This window comes from Vipera ursinii (assembly GCF_947247035.1).
Source record: "Vipera ursinii genome assembly, chromosome: 1".
Taxonomy (NCBI): domain Eukaryota; kingdom Metazoa; phylum Chordata; class Lepidosauria; order Squamata; family Viperidae; genus Vipera; species Vipera ursinii.
In genome coordinates this window covers 86354782-86368353 of record NC_139512.1, presented here as the reverse complement: position 1 = coordinate 86368353, position 13572 = coordinate 86354782, and the positions used below count along the sequence as shown (strand labels likewise).

The window sequence follows — 13572 nt, the reverse complement described above, 5'->3', positions numbered from 1 at the left end:
AATTGTTTGCAAAACCTGGTCTGACCCTCAAAGAAGTACACAAAGAAGTACTGGCCTGGGAGTTAGCGGAGAAACCGGAGCCGAATGAAGCCAGCCACAGCAGCCCGGGAAGCACCTCCATTCATCAGTCACATGGGGCCGGAGGAAGCAGCGAGGATGGGTTTGAAGCAGAGGTGGACGTACTACACCTTAGAGCAGACATGTCAAACACAAGGCCCGGGGGCCAGATCCGGCCCGCGAAGTGGTTTCATGTGGCCCACAAAGCCATCCTGGAAACAGTGAGGGAATGGCCCCCACTGCCTTGGCCCTGGCCCAGAGACCCTCCTTCTGCCAGAGACCCTCAGATCTGTCCCACTCCTGCCCAGGCCCCCATAGGCACCCTCGATGCGAACGATGTAGAGCTGGCCACACCCACCCAGTAGGCCATATGCACTCTAGCCACGCCCACCCAGTAGGCCATGCCCACCCAGGCCACACCCACCCGGCCCCTTGAGGGCAACCGCTATGCTGATACGGCCCTCAATGAAATTGAGTTTGACACCCCTGCCTTAGAGCAACTCATCCGCCGGGGCAGCGTGATAGCCTGAGGGGTCAATGGTCGACCACCGCAGGCAACGGCCCGGACAAGAAATGCTCCGGGTGCAAGTGCTGCACGACTAAACTGAAATGTGCTGGGTGCGGAGGGAATCATCACCGATCCTCCTGCAAATTCAAGACAGCCAAATGCTGAGCATGTGGCAAGATGGGACACATCGCGTCCGTTTGCCAGAGCCAGAACTGAGACACTCTACACGAGGTGGATGCTGAAGTTCACCTACCATCAGGTACTGGGGCTCCGAAGTGCATCGTGCCTATCAGCTACACCGAGAGCAGACAGGTGGTTTGTAACACGGGAGCTCGTCAATCGCTCACCCCCAAAATCAAGTTAGATGTGCAACTTCAGGGGGTTCCCTGTAAAATGGAGCTGGACTCCGGCTCCTTAGTCTCAGTCATTTCTCACAAGACTTATAAGTTAATTTGCAACAGTAGTGGCCAGTGGGTTCCCTTGAGGTCATCTAGCATAACCCTAACCAATTTTCAGAATGCCCCAATACAAGTCCGAGGGGAGGCTACTCTTGTCGTGCGGTACAGAGAGTTCCACAGGCCCTTGGATGTCCTAGTGGTCAAGGGACAGAGGACCATTCTGCTAGGGTTAAATTGGTTCCAAGCACTGGGAATTTGCATTATTGGAATTCACCAGACCCAGGTCCTCAGCATCGAATCTGTCTGTAAGGCATTCGCAGACGTGTTCGATGAAACGCTGGGAAAATACACAGGACCACCAATTGTGTTCAGATTAAACCCCAACGTACAACCCATCAAAATCAAACCCCGGAGGGTACCGTTCGCTTTAAAACAAAAAATAGAATGGGAACTCAACAAGCTAGTCGCGCAGGGAGTTTTGCACCCAGTCGAGGGAGCTGAGTGGGAAACCCCCATTGTGACCCCACTCAAAGCAAATGGCGATGTCAGGATCTGTGCTGATTATAAATGCACAATCAATAGAGCGTTAAACCCACATGCGTACCCTGTGCCAACAGTCAGCAGCATCCTCACATCGCTCCAGGGAGGCACTATCTTCGCGAAACTGGATCTCGCTCAGGCTTATTTGCAACTCCCTGTCAACCCACAGACCGCCGCTGCACAGATTATAGTCACCCACAAGGGGGCGTTCCGGGAAGACCGGTTGCAGTTCGGAGTTAGTGTAGCTCCAGGCATCTTCCAGGAGGTGATGGAGCGAACACTAAAGGGTATACTGGGGATATACCCGTACTTTGATGATGTTCTCTTCGCAGGGGACTCAGAGTAGATTTTGGGAGAATGACTGTAGGCTGTTTTGGGGAGATTCCGCGCTGCTGGCCTCAAGCTTAAAAGAGATAAGTGCAACATTGGGGTGCCAGAAACAGAATTTTTGGGGTTTAGAATTGATGCTCAGGGGGTTCACCCCACAGCATCCAAGGTGCAAGCAATCAAGGAGGCTCCCACACCAAAAAACAAGGCGGAGTTGCAAGCTTTCCTGGGGATACTTAATTTTTATCACACCTTTCTACCCCACAAAGCATCCATTGCTGAACCATTGCACAGATTATTGGACAAGCACACCACATAGAACTGGACCAAGACACATGACACCAGTTTCCAGTCCCTAAAAAATCTTTTAGCAAGCAATGCCACAATTACTCATTTTATAGAAAACAAACCAATTTGCATTGCATGTGATGCATCCTCTTATGGGGTGGGGGCTGTGTTAAGCCACCTAGAGGATGATGGCAGACAAGTCCCCATTGCATATTACTCCAGGACATTGTCAGCGGCTGAGTGGAACTATGCTCAGCTAGATAAGGAAGCCCTGGCAATAGTTGCTGGAGTAAAGAAATTCCATGATTATTTGTATGGTAGGGATTTCACTATTTTCACAGACCATAAACCCTTACTAGGTCTGTTTACCACAGACAAGCAGACCCCACAAATCATGTCACCCCAAATGCTCCGATGGTCCATTTTCCTTTCGGCTTACTTGTGTAAATTAGTACACAAGCTGGGCAAGGAAATGGGCCATGCTGACGGCCTAAGCAGACTCCCTTTAAACAACACTGAACCAGATCCAGCACCGGCAGCCCAAATATTGGCCATTCAAGATCTGCCAGAATGTCCTCTCAGTGCCAGGGACATTGCAGCTGAAACACCAACAGACAAGATTTTGAGTAGGGTTCAGACGTGGGTGAACACGGGGTGGCAAGACAAATCCCCAGGGCCTGAATTCATGGCATATTTCACCAGGAGGCACAAGTTGTCCTCACACAAGGGCTGCCTGTTGTGGGGATGCCGGGTTATCATACCAAAAAAATTGAGAGACAGGGTCATTCACTCACTACACGAGGGTCACCCTGGGGTGGTACGAATGAAGGCATTGGCAAGAAGTTATCTGTGGTGGCCAGGCCTTGACAAGGACATTGAGGAACAGGTAGCTGGCTGCTACACCTGCCAAAGGTCTCGGCCAGCACAGCCTCACGCCCCAGTTCATAAGTGGGAGGAAACACACACACACTGGTTCTGAGTCCACATTGACTACGCCGGTCCCTTTCATAACCAAACATTCTTGGTAGTGATGGACAGCCATTTCAAATGGTTGGAGGTGGTACCTGTGAGTAGTATGAACACAACAGGGACTGTCCAGGTGCTCATGGGACTCTTTGCCACACATGGCCTTCCTGTTGTATTGGTCTCTGATAACGGTTCACAATTTACTTCCTTGGAATTCCAGGCATTTCTGAAGACCAATGGAATTAGACATGCCACCTCTGCTCCCTTCCACCCTTCGACTAACGGCTTGGTTGAATGCATGGTGCGCACCACAAAGGACGCATTGAAGTGCATCATCCAAGGGGACTGGAAACAACAGTTGGCCAAGTTCTTACTGCATCAACACACCACACCCTGCACCTCTACCGGGAAGAGCCCAGCTGAACTTCATTGGGGCAGGCGTCTCATAACCACTCTAGACAGACTACACCTGGACAGGGTGGCAGCAGACACTGAACACCCAAAAGTCCCCAGAGAATTCTCTAAGGGAGACTCCATTTGGGCAAAGAACTACAGCTCTGGTGAGGCATGGGTGCAGGGGGAAGTGGTTGAGAGAACAGGACCATTGTCATACATCGTAAGGGTGGAGGGAGGTCTCCAATGGAGGAGACATGTTGACCAGCTCAGGCGTCGGGTTCCTGAAAAAGTTCCAGCCAGTAACAACCAGGAAACGGTTGTTACTAAACTGAGTTTAAACTTATTGGCCAGGCATTCACCTGGACAGGTATAAAGCAAGCTAGGTAACCTTTGTTCCACAGTTCAGATCACGCTGTCATCTAATAAAAACTCCTTATACTCCTCATGTTCGTGTCTCATCTATTCATGAACCCGACATAACAATAGGCACTCTTGACCATAATATCCTCCTGATCTTTCAAGAGGAATCATGGCTTCAGAAATACTGTATCTTCCAATTTTTTAACATGATCCTTCAGAGGAAGTACAACCCTTTCCAGATCAGGCTGTATTCTCAAATCTCAGATTACTTTGTCTTTTAGTGTTTTATGTATTGTTCAAGATGAGCATTTCATATCCTCCAGCTTTCCTAAGATTGTGTGGGAGTTTAGCATACTTTGCTTTGTTTATTCAGAAATGGTTGGCTAAGTCTTAAGGGCTAAGCTCATTAATTATGAACTTGTAACTTAAGGGAATTTATGAATGAATGTGTGTGATCACTCTTCCTTCTAAGCCTTGCCTCACCCAACTTGGTTAAGAAATAGGAAGGAGGAAGCACACAGAGTTGGCAATTGAATTTTCCTCCTGGGTGTTTCTTTAATCAGTGTCTTTCCTCTATTGTTATTTTCTCCAAATAATTCTTGCTTGGTATGTGTTTAGCAAGTTGGTATTTGTGCTACGTTTTTGGCCTGATGATCACTTTTCTTTTTTATAGTTTTTCCCCCCAAACTCATCTGTACCTAAATGCATAGAATTTCCTTTGCAGTTCTTTTCTAAATATAACATCTGTAATAGTAAAATAATTTTCAAAGGCTCGCTTTCGCTTCTTTGCAATCTAAAAATATAACCTTGGAGTAAACCACTTCCAACTCTTCAGTCAATGAAAGATGACCCTATTCATATGCTGTTGACAAGACTGAAGGTCATCATAAAAACAGTGAGTATGGACTAAGCTTATTTAGGGAAAAACAAATCAAACAAAAGTATTGCTTTTAGATGATAAAATACCTTAATTATCTACAACCAGAAACTTGCTTTTGCCTGTAAAGCAGACATGTCAAACACAAGGCCCGGGGGCCAGATCCAGCCTGTGAAGTGGTTTCATGCGGCCCGCGAAGCCATCCTGGAAACAGTGAGGGAACGCCCCCCACTGCCTTGGCCCTGGCCCAAAGACCCTCCTTCCACCAGAGACCCTCAGATCTGTCCCACTCCTGCCCGGGCCCCCTTAGGCACACTTGATGTGAACGATGTAGAGCTGGCCATGCTCACCCAGTAGGCCATACACACTCTAGCCACGTCCACCCAGTAGGCCACGTCCACCCAGGCCATACCCACCCGGTCCCTGAGGGCAACCACAATGCTGATGCAGCCCTCAATAAAATTGAGTTTGACACCCCTGCTGTAAAGTGATATATAATTAAAAGCCATCTTACATGACTGTTTTCAAAGAGAAAAATCATTCAGACATACTGTTTCATCCCAAATCAAGAGATGGGGCTTCTTCCCCCCATATATTTTATTGTTTTTTTAAAACATAAATCACTTAATAGTTGGTAAACAGTGTGTTTGCTGGGTTTACATTTGTAAAGAAAAATCATTAACAATTGGTTTCTATAATCCATAATCCACATAGTACATTTAATTGATTTCCCTTTTTCCCCAAAATGTCTTCTTTGCAAACCTTGAAATAACACAGTTCTTATTATTTTGATAAATAACGGTTACATATATGATTTTCCTCAATATTCCTAGAAATAATGATCACATCAATATAATATTTCTTTTCCATCTAATCATTCTGATTGCCTCATCTTATATCCTGTTGCAGTCCTTATTTAGATTTGTTTCTCCCATAAAATTCAAAGTATTCTTGCTGGTTAAGATTTTCTCAACAGTTAATTACATTTAAAGATTTAAATCCATTTTTCCCATATAAACCATCTCAACACTTTTACATTTCTTAAAGAATAGGTAAAAACACTAAACTAAAGGAAAAGAGAGCAAGAATAAAGAAACATAAAAAGTAAAATACTACTTAAATATATATTCCTCCTAAGCTAATATTTATTCATTCCCAAAATTTCTTATTCTTTTAACCATAATTAAAAATATATTTAATATTTAAATATTCCATTTATTGTGTCTAGTCATCTAATCCTTTAACTCTTATTCAAAATATTTTTTTTCTTTTTTATACATTATAATTTCTCTAAATACAAACACATTTAATTATCTAAAACATTTCCTTCCCTTAAACCATTTCAACAGTATTATATTAGTTATATCAAGAAATAAAATTAAAAAGGGGAAAAAAGCATACAGTATTATTTAAGTAATTCATCCCTCTTAGAATGACATATGTTTTCAGAATCTTTTCTATTTCTTTAACCATATTCAAACAAATGTTTCTTTTTTAAATATTCTCTCTGGTAGATCCCATCATCTATTTTCTTAATTTTCACTTTGATCTTTTTCCTTTGACAAGTATCTTTCTTGATCGATGTGTTTTGCTGAATCCAAAAGTTTTTCCATATATTCCAGACTGTTGCTGTAGGTAAAAGAAGTAAATCAAATAAAGTGTCTTTATATGAAGCTTTTGCCTTTCCATCTTTTTTGAAAATCTTTTTCTTTTTTTCCTTCTTTGGTTCTCTTATAACTTCCTTTCTCTATGAAGTTTTCAACATCTTTACATTCCATTTTATCCAATCTGTTTTTTTCCTCAGATTTATTTTGTAGTCTTAAAGGATGAGTTGTTTTCTCAATTTCTTGTAAATTTTCCCCCGCTAGGATTAAATCATGTTTTCTTGCTTTGTTAAGTTCCATCTTTGAGTCTCTATTTTCAATTTTATGTCTACTTATTTGTTTTGTCTGCTTCTTCTCTGGTGTTGTTTCCTGGAGGTTTTTTTGTTGTTGTAAAGTTAACTTAGAAGTAGATTGATTTATATTTTCAAAGTTATTTTGGATTTCTTTGTGATTTAAACTCAGTGTTAATTGAATTAATTGCAGTATACTATATATCTCCTCCTGAGAAGTATTTATGTTTTCTTGGTTTGTTCTATCTACATGTCTCTGATCCATGATGGCCAAAAGTTGACATTTTCCTTCTTATCTGCAAATAGCTTTAGAGTCCTGGTTAAATAGATATTTGTAATCCAAAGAGTTCAAAAAAGATTATTTTTCTAAAGTTTATAATTCTCTCTTTGTCTGCAGCCCAGATTGTTGTCTTTTTTTTGGTCACAGCTGTTCTTTGTTATTAAAGCTTTGAAGGTCACAAACACAGATGAGCTTTTCCTGGGGTTTGGCAAGTTCTCTGTGGAAATCATAACTGCTATAATCTTCATCCACCACTAGGTGTTAGCATCTATTTAATTTTCAATATGAACTATGGTCTTTAAAATGAGAGTCTTAACCATTCAACAATTTTAAACTTGTCCAAGGTTAAATTTTAGCTTTCAAGTTTATAAATTTATTTCACTACCATATATTTTGATCCTTCATAGAAATTTTAATTTGCCCCTTTCATTAGTATAAGGGTGGGGTAGAAATTCCCCTTCTTCACTTTCAGAGGTATTTTGCTTCTTGGGAATCTTTTCCAGGAAATTAAGTGTAGAATAGAAAAGGGAAAATCAGATTCCTCATCCAGTTTTCTGTCGGGTTAGAAGGCTTTCCCCAAGATGAATGGAGTGACCTCCATCATTCCAGAGTCACCGGGGCACTCTTATTTCTTTGTCGCCACTCTGGGGCAGCTTGGGCCCATTAGGGTCTCCAGACAGGGCAAAAATTAGCTGCGGGGGTGCAGCGGTCTGCAATCATGTGACCAGTCGCTACAGTGCAGGACCAGAAGTCCTAGAGATGCAGCTTCTTATTGCTTGACAGTGACAACCTTGTCTGTATTTTTTTTCCATTTCATAATGTAGACCAGCAAATGGAAGAACTGACAATAAAAGCAGAAATGGTTAGAAATCAAGTGAAAATAATTAAAAAAACTGGACACATCCTGTAAATGATGAATTGCATGGCTTTTGGCTCAAATATCTGATGAATGCTGGCAAGGAAAAGCACTACATAGTTGATTTCTACAAAAAATCAAGAGGAAAGTGGATATAGATAAAATCAAGCAAAGGCTTACAAATGTAAGATTAAAATAAGAAACTGAAGGCTTGATTTTGGCTGCTCAAGAGCAATTTATTTGCACTAACACAATCAAGGCCAGAATTGAAACATCAACAACTGATTCAAACAGCAGATTGTGCACAGAAGCAAAAGAATGGTAGATTATATACACAGCTCATGCAAGAATATCACACAAAGTGATCATCAATGACTTTATCACATAGACACTTAAATGATTCACTGGAATACCTGTAAAATTATCATGCACCAGTAATGAAAAATTTGTAGGAACAAGTAGTTGAAAATGAGCAAGTCAAAAAGTTGAAAATGTAATTGAATATGAACAAGTTAAAATATTGTGGGACTTCAAATACAAATTGATAAAGCCGTAGCATACAACATACACCAGTGGTTGAAAAGAAGAAAGTGGATAATTGATGTGGGAATCCCAGGTGACAGTAGAATAGCAGACAAAGAATTGGAGAAGAACAACAAGTATCAAGGGTTGAAAATCAAAATTGAAAGATTATGGAATAAACTGGCTGTGGTGATCCCAGTTGTTATTGGCACACTGGATGCCATATTAAAAAATCTTGAATGGCACTTAGAAAACCTGCACACTGACAAAATTTCCATCTGTCAATTGCAAAAGACCCATAACTTGGATCTGCACATATAGTTCATGTTCATAACATGCCTGATATAAGTTATTGGGGGGAAAAGGAAGTCTGGTTCATTGATATTGTTATACCAGGTGATGCTAGGATTGAGGAAAAAGAATTGGAAAGCAATTACAGAATACTGGGGCTTGTAGATTGAAGTTGAAAAAGAAATTCTTTGTCAAAGCAATCATGTTTGAAGCCCTAGCAGCAATACCTAAAGGATTTCCTTGATATCTGGAAATATGGAATTTACTAGACCTGAACATTTTAATTTTACCCAAAAGCAAAAAACCCTGGCCTGCTTAGAATTGCCTATGTTCTTAGGTGCTACCTTAATAATTCTTAAAGTCCTTGGTTAGGACATGAATGATTAAATTTCTATCAGTTTTAGATTGTGATTCTAACTAAAGATTAGCCATTTACTTTTGATTGATGTAAGATGGGCTGCTATGTAAAAATTTTCAATAAATAAATTTATTTGGAACAGCTTATATTCTGTGATGATACCTTTAATACTGCCAAATAACATCTGCCTATTCCAGTTCCTTGATAAGTGAATAAAATCCACTCTCACATTTGGCTGACTGTGCGACCAACCATAATTATTTTTTATTATACTTTAGCTTCATTAGTATTATTTTAAGTAGAACACATTACATAATGTAGTATCAAATCCATACTGAATTTAATGAACAGAAAATCATGAAGAGACATTAACATATCTTAACCTGTATCTTTTGAACCTCAAGTATGATTAATTAACAAATGATTCCTACATCTATCTGAAATAATTCTGAAATAATATAATTAATTGAATTTTTGAAAAATATATAAATAACCCAACTCTTCCTTGTTTCTATTATACATTTCCCTGTCATTTAGAGCTGTGTGCCAATGTGTTTCCTTAGCAGTGGAAGCATTTCCCATTTGCCTTCTTGATCTAAGGGTCAAAGAATCTCTGATAATAAAAACAGTTGCTGAGGTTTTTCTGTTGAAAACCTCTTAGTGAAAGCTACATTTTAATTTTATTAAACTTATGTCCCATATTTATATATGCAGAAATAAACCTAACTTAGTCCTACTGAAGCCTGCTAGGATTAACATTTGCTTTTAAATCATTCGTATAAAGTACCAGGCCATTGTGTTAGCATTTGTAGGTCCAGTTTGAAGGATTTGAAAGATGGATAAAGATTAGTAAGTTCAAATAGATCTTTTAAGTGCAATTTGAATGGCAATAAAATATAAATCATAACTGAAAAAATCTTGGGAAAGAATAGCATATAGAATGTACCTCCTTGAAATAATTATGAACTATTTTAGAATCTTCCTTTTGTTTTGGCCCTTCTTTTTATCTTTGGTTTTCCCTTTCTTTCAAGGAAACAATGCTACCTTGAGATTTTTCTTCTGCTAATGTCTATACCTTAGTTTTCTTACATCTTTAACCTCTTGTGACCTCTTTCTTCTGGGAGTTTTAATTCCAGACATACTGGCTATATTCACACAACATGGTTGACTGAATCAACTACTTCCTCCCTTTCCAGGTTAAACATTTATTCCCATAGTCAGCAGTCCATAGTCACCAATGTCCCAGTGAAATGGAGAGAGAGGCTAGTTTTGAGGTCATTCCAGATGCTGCAACAGAGGTTGAGAGAACACAATTATCGGGGCCAGCAGTGTCCACAGAGTAAAGGAAAAAGAAGCAATAATTATGGATTATAATCAGAGTTCCTCAACAGTAGATGAATTGCTTTTTCTATGTGGTGGAATTAGTTTACTTCCAAATAATCCTTGGATTGTTTTGGAAAGAGTTAATTTTTTTCTGACTTCCTGGTTTATTTGCTTGTATAATACACTTAACATTCTCTTGACCCAGCTAAAAGTTAGCTCTGTGAGGTAGTCCAGAAAAAGAAGCACAACCAGGGATACTAGCTCAAACTTCATTGTAAGGTTACATTAACAGTTGTTAATATAATAACAATTCTAATACAATAACAATTCATCTTGCAAGAGTGACAGTATTTATCCTCTATTTATTCTCTGGAACACTAGAGAGGGTCTCTTCTGAAATATTTTCCACATCCTCTGCAAGCTGAGATATTTTTTACACACTAGTTGTCCAGTCTATGGCTCTCCCTTCTGTCTCCCAAGGTCATTCCCACATAACATTACACTAAGTGTTGTCAAGTCTACAAGACCAGTGAGAACTTTCACCCCAATTCTGTGTTCCTCATGCAACTGATCATGCCTTGTGCTGCATCCTTGCCAAAGTTCAGTCAGTTATTTGTCATAGGCTTTGTTGCTATCATAACAAAGTGTTGTTCATTTCTGGTAGTACCATATGATGCAATATAGAATTGGATAAAAAGTAAAATGCCTTAAAAAAATTTCTTGGTTTGGAAAAACAACTTTGATAGTCTTTCTTTTCATTTTTGTCAACACTTGATAAGGTCTTCCTTTTCTGCATTTGTAACTTTGTAATGTTGTAAGTTATTCGTTGCACACTAAATAACCTGCATGTGTTCTGTGCCCTTCCAGCTCAATGTAACATTGAAAGAACTTAGATGTATAATCACCAATGCTTAAAACAATTGTTGACTTTGTCAATACTTCACATTTTGTTCTTTGCAGATAAAAATTCTTAATTTGGCTTTTAACAGAAGACATTTAAAAGAATATCTTGTTTTCACTTGATTGTGTGGGGAATTGTGGGACTTTATGTAAATATTCTGAAATGAAATGCTTTTACCTTTCTATCCTGATAAATGGCCATGCTAAATGATAAATATTAGTCACCTAGTCTTTAAGGATCTTATAAAACTTTAGCTCCTGTATTAGAACGAAGAAACTTCCTTGCTCTCTGCTGCTCTCTTTTCACTTTCCCTGAATATGTGACCCATAATGTAAGTTAAACGTCCAGTTTTCTTATTCTTTCAATATTTTTCTGCAAATATATTTTCTTTAGTTTAATATTTAGTTTAATATTTATTACATATTTCTAACAAATTTAGGGAAAAATGTTATATACTTTACTGTTTACTAGACTTTATGTAGATATATCAAAAAAGGTGGAAATGTTTTATGAATAGTGAGTAAGAATAGTAGATTATGACTAATAGGTTACATGTAATGTAGTCATACTAATATAGGAACAGTATACATTGCTTTTCTTGTATAGTGTACCATGATTTATAGAATGAGAGATTTTGCAGATGATACCAAACAAACTGGCAGTACTTTTCTCCTTCCACTTTTTTCTTTAACAAATTGAAGATTACCAAATATGTCATTGCAGTTTTTTAAAATCTAACAGAGATTAACAATGTGATTAAATAATTGAACTTGGACCAGAGAAACCCAGGTTCATCTCAATCACACTTGCATCATTGAAACTTACTGGGTAACTACCTCACTTGAAGTATTAGTCCTGCCACTTTTTTTCTGGGGGGAAAAATGGCAGGATAGAAATCGAACAAATAAAAAAAAGCAGAGAATCTATAATGAATTTAATATTGTCCAGAGAATACTATTAACATCACAATAGCTGCAACATTAGTGATGGTCTATAATTGAGAAATGTATAAATGCATTTTCATTAAAAAAGGTGCAAGTAACTAGGTCATTTGGATTTGAGTAAGCATCAGAGTGTTCAGAGTTTTTATCTAGATGAGAAAGTGGACCCAGAGTAACAATATGCCCAGATCTGCTTTGATGGACCAGAATAATGATGTAAAAGATGGAGTGTTGCCCATGTCACAATGGACATATCTCAGTTAACATACTGCTTAAATTAAAAAAGGAGCTAAAATTCTCATTCTACAATTATAAAGCACTATATAGTTATCATGTGAGAAATATGGAAAATCAGCTTTGCATGTTAAAGACGATAAAAAATAAGGAAGCTTAATCATTTGCAGTATTAGTACTGTATAGAAATCTAGGAATGGTACAATGTGTCAGTTGCTCAGAGTTTGAGGTCTGAGTGATTCATCTTCTTGGAAGTTGAGAAGGCATATTCTTCCTAGGCATGAAAAGAGCAACAGATTCATAATTTGAACATAACTGGCAGAGATACAGAATGTTGTGAGCTTCTTAGTGATGGAATTCTACAAGAGATCTGCTTTGGCAGTACCTGAAACTATGATATGTTGTGGAACGATTACAAAGGGTTACCAAAGTCAGCGCTTCTCTCTTTAAAAGCAAAGAAAACAGATTCAGGAATATCTCATCCCTTGGATAAATGAGATGACTGTAAATAAAATGTATATATGGTTCTATTTGTAATGTACATACAGATGTATGTGTATGTACATGTGCATGCACACACACTGCTGATACCACAAAAGAAATACCTGTGTAGCCATGTGTTAATCATGTCTGGGAATGTTTCTTGTCCCAGGTTAGGACATCCAATTATATACAATTAACGCATTCAATAGCAATAGCAATAGCACTTAGACTTATATGCCACTTTAACAGCCCTCTCTATGCATTTTTTTTACAGAGTCAGCATATTGACCCGCAATAAACTTGGCTCTCATTTTACTGACCTTGGAAGGATGGAAGGCTGAGTCAACCTTGAGCCAGTCAGGATCAAACCCCTGGAGAGAGCAGTGAGTTAGCCTGCCGTGCTGCATTCTAACCACTGTGCCACCGTGGCTCAAGGTAATAACGATGAGGTAACTATTGTGTTTTCCTCTGGATCAGCTATACAGGTATTTCTTTGGTGGTATCAGGATGGTGTGTGTGCGTGTGTGTGTATGTAGTATGAGTAGGACTAGATCAACCACAATAAAATGGTGACCTTCTGTAAAAAGTTTTCTTGGGTTGGTTGGCTTTTTGTGTAATATCATTTAATTTTTAATTGTAGAAAAATGAGCTTAAACTCCAGGCATCCATAGACAGGGTTTCTTTATTTCAGCCATTTTTATGCAGGTTTCTCAAATGTTCATAATGATTATAACTTCCTGCACACTCAGAAAGACTGTTCAAGTCTTAATGA

General features: G+C 39.0%; 1 protein-coding gene across 1 annotated transcript in view; it reads left to right on the top strand.

The window, feature by feature from the left end:
- The window catches only part of TPCN2 (two pore segment channel 2), a 104408-nt gene extending 91251 nt beyond the window's left edge, over positions 1 to 13157 (top strand). The window contains exon 26 of the mRNA XM_083348363.1: positions 13075 to 13157. The gene's annotated coding sequence lies outside the window, so the exon portion shown is untranslated. The remainder of the gene's footprint in view (positions 1 to 13074) is intronic.
- Positions 13158 to 13572: the final 415 nt, after the last annotated feature.